Raw genomic sequence first — 6,432 nt, forward strand, 5'->3', positions numbered from 1 at the left:
CCTATGTCTCTGCCTCTCTCTGTGTGTCTCTTGTGAAAAAAAACTACCCTAAGGGGCACCTTGAACTCAGGATCCTGAGTTCAAGCAGCACACGGGGGTAGAGATTACCAAAAAAAAGATAAATAAATTTCCAAAACAAAAGAACTGATTTGAAAAACGATACTACTACACAAAGTAAGTGAACCCAAACTCAAAGGGCAGGGTTCATGTAACCCACCAGGAGCCTCCTCTTGAGACCATCATGATTCAATAGTCAAGTCCCTTAATACAGTTGGATCTTTTAGTAACTTATTTTTGTCTATTTTCCATTTTTCCCTTTAAAAATCAATTCAGTACTAAGACACATTCCATGCTCACAAGTCTGACTTCACCCACCCAGCTCTCCCTTCCCTGACCTCTGTCTTTCTTGTTTGACAGCATTTAAGTGTCTTCATGACAAAAGGACTTACCATGAGTTTAAAGCCTTCTGCTTTAAAAAGCCAAAAAAACAGAAGTGCATTTAAAGTAACTGTTCTTGCAGGGACCACATTTTTTTCCCCATAACACTCTCAATTCAAGGAGCTTTTCTAAACATAAATCTGGAAAAAGTTTAAGGAACAAAAGAAAAAATAGATACTTCATGCAAATCCTAAAACCAAAGCCAGATCCACCCCACACACATGCATACATATTCAATAGTGATTTGTTTTCGGTAGATTCTGTTTTGGGTAGACCCGAGGCCAGACAGGTTTATGATCCGGCACTTAATATGCGGTATCTGGCACATAGTAGGTGCTCAATAAAGATGGGCTGAATGAAGAAGAAAGGCATTCTCCGGCCCACGTCACCTTCACACGAAGCCCACAGACTCTGAGCATCTCTCTGTAAAAATGATCAGTGGGGCTTGGTAATGGAATAAATGGGTGCGGAACTGCTGGCACGGTTCATGGAAACTCAGAACCACGCCAGAAGGGCAGGCTACCAATTCTACTGTGAGATGTACATCGTGTCAGTTATCCCTAAAATTAATTTTAGCTCATTATTTTGACCAAGCTACTGAGTCCACTCTGGATTTCAAATCATTAAATATTTATATCTATTAAGGGGATGTAAGGAATGTGTAGCTGAAGCGAGGGATGTGACTAACCATCCCTGAACAACACAGGCTTATGGAGAGAGTCCTCTACTCTCTTAGGAACCTTCTGATAACTTGTGACTATAATGGTAAACAACAAACTTTTTCCTTCGGGAGGTCTGTTTTTCCTCTTTTTCTTTTTTTTTTTCTTTAAGATATTGCCACATTTCCATTCAACTGCTGTTGGAAGTACCAGCAAGATGTCAAGATGTTCTCCAAATCACTATGCCAAGGAAAGGGAACTGAGGATTAGATAGATGGTCTTGGAGACGACTATACAGGCCCTAATCATTCTATCAGCCGGTGCGAAATCAGTGAGAAAATAACATTAGAGGGGATGTGAAGATATAGAAGCAAAATCAGAAAAGGAATTTTATTCTTTTTTTTAGGATTTATTTATTTATTGATGAGAGACACAGAGACAGAGAGAGGGGCAGAGACATAGGCAGAGGGAGAAGCAGGCTCCCTGCAGGGAGCCCGATGCGGGACTTGATCCGGAGACTCCAGGATCACGCCCTGGGCCAAAGGCAGGTGCCCAACTGCTGAGCCACCCAGGCGTCCCAGAAAAGGAATTTTAGAATATGATGAGAATATGCTAAAACACCTATCATAATATATACAAATTAAAATGTCAGCTAAAACAGTATTCAATCAAAACGACACTATACATTATTCCAGAATAGCCCTGGAAATAAAAAGCCTTATCCTGTCCCCACAAGAGAGCATAAGCAACTCTATATTATAATGAAGAGAACGTCAAGGGTTTATCTTTTCCAAGGGAGTATGCGTCAGAGAATATAAATGCATGTGCCTTTACTCTGCAACATTAGATGGGAAACAGTATGAGACCAAACATCAGCCCTAAAGGCCCTAGTCCCCAATCAAGTGGCTATTAATATCCTCATTTTAGATGTGCTATGGCTGAGACTCAGAGCGGTGCGGTGTCGTCCCCCCCCCCCCCCCCCCCCCCGCCAAATTACACACAACTAGGAAACGGTTAGGAAAGATTTGATTCGAACTCTTCTGACTGTGAGGCCGGCACACTCTCAATTCCACAACCCCTACTTCCCGTCAAGTCAAAGCACCCTCGCCCCTTAAGCCACTGATGGTTTACCTCCTTTGTACAAGGAAATAAAAAATAACACAAATGCATTTCATGTAGGCTTCCCTCCATATGCACCGGACGCATCATTAGAAAATCACCTTCTTCACTTAGAGTGTCCTAACTGCCCACCAGCTCCATGTTCACGTCCTCAAGCACGAGCTTGAAGACCTATGGCCCTGCTCTGACATGTCTGAATCACACTGAAAGCTCCTCACCGCGACTCCTCTATTTCTTTTAATTAAAGTGAAACATCTTTGACTCCTTCCTCCTCTTCCTATTAAGCCTCAGATTCTTCTCCCAGTGTCTTTTAAAATCCATTCTTTCCTTTTAGTTCCCTCCAAATGGAGAATGCTCATCTCAGTCAGCAGCTTCCAAACCAGGGATCCCACCTTGAATCTCTCCCCCGGCCCCCCACCAGTTCTCTAGATTTCTTTAATAAACTCTTGGAATGGTTCATTGTTGGAAAATGTCCCATGGCTTCTTCCACTTCCACTCACTTCCTCTTCTTCCACTTCCTCTGTCCAAGATGGCTGAGGTTCCGCTTCTCAGCAAGGCCGCTTCCTGCTCATCCTCCCTGGAAGCTGTGGACTCTACACATTACATGTCCACACAGGGGCTGCTTCCTCACCCCTCCACTGACATCTTGTGGGGTTTTGGTACAGGAGACTGCTCTGTGTTGTGATGACTCTATATTGTCCTTATTTTCTTTTTCCTTAGAATTTTAAATTATTACTGATCCATGCATGACCCCCTTGCCTTACTTTTTTTTATAATATGATGATCACCTATGAACTTACTCTAGCTACTAGATCATTACCAATAACTCATACCCACCCACATGTCTTCCCCATGCCATCCCCTGGTCCTCTCGGAAGACAACTGCTGTCCCAGGTTTTAAGTTTATGATTGATGTTTTTAAAACTATTTATTTATTTATTCATGAGAAACACAGAGAGGGGGGAGAGAGAGAGAGAGAGAGAGAGAGCGGCAGAGACACAGGCAGAGGGAGAAGCAGGCTCCATGCAGGGAGCCTGACGTGGGACTCGATCCCGGGTCTCCAGGATCACGCCCTGGACTGAAGGCGGCGCTAAACCTCTGAGCCACCCGGGCTGCCCTAAGTTTATGATTTAAAAAAACAAAAACAAAAACATGTATTTCAACACACACCCCTGTATAAATGCTTGTTTGTACCTGATCATTTGTGTTTGCTTATTTCCCTGGCTTGTGTAAATTAGTACAATTCTGGGAAATAATTTGGCAATACCTAGTAAGTCGAATGCTTACACATCTTAAAAATCAAGCACTCTGTTCCTTGGTATTTCCCCAAGAGAAACACTTGCACATATGCCCCAGGAAACATGAATGACCAGAGCAGCACTCTTGGCAAAATTTTTTTTTCAAGTGGGGGGAAAAAAAAGCCATTGGCAGAACTGGGAAACATATTGCTATAGACATCATGTACAGCAATGAAAGCCAGTGAACTACAGCTATATACAACATGGATGAATCAGAGTGATGTAATGTTGGGTGGCAAACAAATTCCCAGAAGTCAATGGGTAGTAGACTTTCTTTGCGAGATTAAAAACAAACTTGAAAAAAAGTATTCTATTACTTAACCTTTGCAGTTAAAAAAAAAAAATCTTCTTTGAGAACTCATGCCTTCTCCCCCAAAATTAGACTATAAACTCTTGAAGGCAGAAACATCTTTTTATTCTTATTTATATGTCCCACAGTACCTAGACCAGCGTCTGGAACAGATGGATGCTCGTAAGTATGATTACTGAATGCTACCTAACCAAGGCATTTTAATGAAACAGAAATCTTCTCCTCAAACCAACGGTTTCATAAATAAAGGCACCTAAAACTTTTACCCACTTATGCACTACCCTAATTCTGCGTCTGCAGTGGTACTAGAGATCTCCAACCACAAACCTTTCACCTCTGAAGGACTCTACCCTTCTTCTCTGAGTAGAGTTAACATAGGGGTAAAGCAATCTAGGGACAAGAAAACTTATGAGATCCTGTAAAAGTTCAGCAGAATCACAGCACGCCATACCAAGAAACAGCTGAAAAACCACCATAATTTGAGTTCCCAACAACGAAACCGAAAATATGAGCAAAAACAGGATTTTTAGGTTTTGTAAAAGCAAAGATTTTAAATCGAAAATACCTTGTTTCTACACTGAGGAAAAAAAATGATTTTCTTAGGAGGAAACACAAGAAATCCAGGGGTCCAAGAATAATAGGAATAATATTCTACCAATCAGGGCCTTCCTTATAACTCAATGAAGACCATGCATATTCTCTATAGGTGATTATAGCAGAGTTGCACTGCAGCTTCCCTTCGACCTTGGGAACTCTGCTCACTGAGTTACTGTGAGGTCTTCTGTTTCATTTATTATTAGGCTTTGTATCTGCAATGCTGTAGCATTGGATGGGAATATCAACATTGTGAGCTTGCAGTACCTTAAACTGTAGAAATGCTTCCAAGAAAACAAACGGGGGTGGAGGAGGGAGGAAAAAAAAAAACACAATCAAGAGGAAAACACAAAGTTAATGGTATTAAGGTGGGACATTTTTAAATTTTACCTTTGGCGAAAGACTACCTTCATGAATTAGCTCCGTGATATATGACTATCCGCTAGCAGGCGATTTTTTTTTTTTTAATTTGACATTAGATGTCAAAGAGAAACTATTTTCTTATTTAGGAAAAAAAAAATCACAAGTGCATACAACATACAATTCGCTAAAACTAGTTCGGTGATTTTGAAAAGGGGGAGGAAAAAGAGAAGAAAAAAAACCTATGGGACTCTGCATGTCTGGCAGAAAGAAAGACTGTGGCAACCCAGTGGGTTCACTTAGTTTCGTGTCATTTGCTTCATGTCCATTATGTAATGCTTTCTCCAGCTTTGGGTCTCTGTGCTTAAGCTACCGTTCAGGTATGTCACAGGACTGCCACAAATCAGTGTCTGGCCAGAACTTTCAAAAACAGCTCCAAAGGTGTCGTGCAGATGTGTCCTGTCCACAAAGGTGGAGGCTGGAGAGGGAGGGGGAATGTGCTGGTGTCATGACTTCTTGCCGGCTCCCCCCCCCCCCCATCCCCGGCGATGCGAGCTGCGGGCCGCTCCGGGCCGACGCAGGGCAGCTCGTCCGGGCTGCGATGCCAGCGCCGTCCCGGCCCGACCCCCCGGAGGCGGCCCGGCGGGGCGGGGGGTGCGGCGGCGGCTGCAGGGGGGCGCGCGGCGGGCGGCGGGCGCGCAGGGGCCCCGCGAGGGCGGACCGCAGAGCACGCGCACCACCGGCCCCGCCGCTCAACTTCCCCGCCGCTGCCGGGGCTCCCGGGCTCCCGGGCTCCCGGGGTCGCGGGGTCGCGGGGTCGCGGGGCGGCGGCGGCGGGCGCGGGCTCGGTCCTCCGCCGACAATTGCACCAGGGCCCCTCCCGGCCCCGGCCTCGATCCCCGGCCGCCCGGCGGAGGCGAAGGGGGAAGGGGGAAGGGAGGGCGGCCGCGGGGACCTTGACCCAGGCGCCCCCTCCCCGCCCAGCCGCGCCGCGCCCGACCCGCATCGCCGCCCCCGCCCGCCCGCCCCGCGCCGGCCGCCGGGGATCCCCCTCGGGCGCGGCGACGCCTCCCGGGCCCGGAGCCCCCGCCCCCCGCGCCCCTCCGAGCCCTCGGCCCGCCGGACGCGCACAATGCCGCGGGCCCCGGGCGCCGGGACACCTACCTGCAGGGCGGCGGCGGCGGCCCCGGGCGGGAGGCGGCCCCGGGCGGGAGGCGGGCGCGAGCCGAGGCGCGGGCGGGAGGCGGCCGGGAGCCGAGGCGCGGGCGCCGCCTGCGCCGAGCCGCGGACTCCGGCACCGACAGCGGCGGCGGCGGCGCGGCGCCCCCAGTGGTCCTCGGCGCCGCAGCCCCTCCTCCCCACGGGCGGGGCGCGCTGGCGGGGCGGTGCTCCCGGCGCCCGGCTCCCCGCCCCCGGCTCCCGCCCGCCCGCCCGCCCGCCGCCCAGGCCCCGGCGCCTCCGCCGGCCCCGCCGGCCCCGCTGCTCCCGCGGCGCACCCCCCGCCGCAACCCCCGCACCCGCCGCGCCCCCTGCACCCCCTGCATCCCCCGCACCCCCCCGCCGCACCCTCTGCACCCGCCGCGCCCCCTGCAAACCCCCGCAGCCCCCGCCGCACCCCTGCACCCTCCGCACCCCGCACCCTCCGCGCCCCCCG

At 49.6% G+C, this 6,432-nt stretch overlaps 1 protein-coding gene across 1 annotated transcript in view; it reads right to left on the bottom strand.

Moving 5' to 3' along the window:
• The window catches only part of OSBPL6 (oxysterol binding protein like 6), a 208,390-nt gene extending 202,345 nt beyond the window's left edge, over positions 1-6,045 (bottom strand). Inside the window, exon 1 of the mRNA XM_072811108.1 lies at positions 5,943-6,045. The gene's annotated coding sequence lies outside the window, so the exon portion shown is untranslated. The remainder of the gene's footprint in view (positions 1-5,942) is intronic.
• Between the last annotated feature and the right edge of the window lie 387 nt (positions 6,046-6,432).

The sequence above is a fragment of the Canis lupus genome, chromosome 34 (assembly GCF_048164855.1).
Source record: "Canis lupus baileyi chromosome 34, mCanLup2.hap1, whole genome shotgun sequence".
Taxonomy (NCBI): Eukaryota; Metazoa; Chordata; class Mammalia; order Carnivora; family Canidae; genus Canis; species Canis lupus.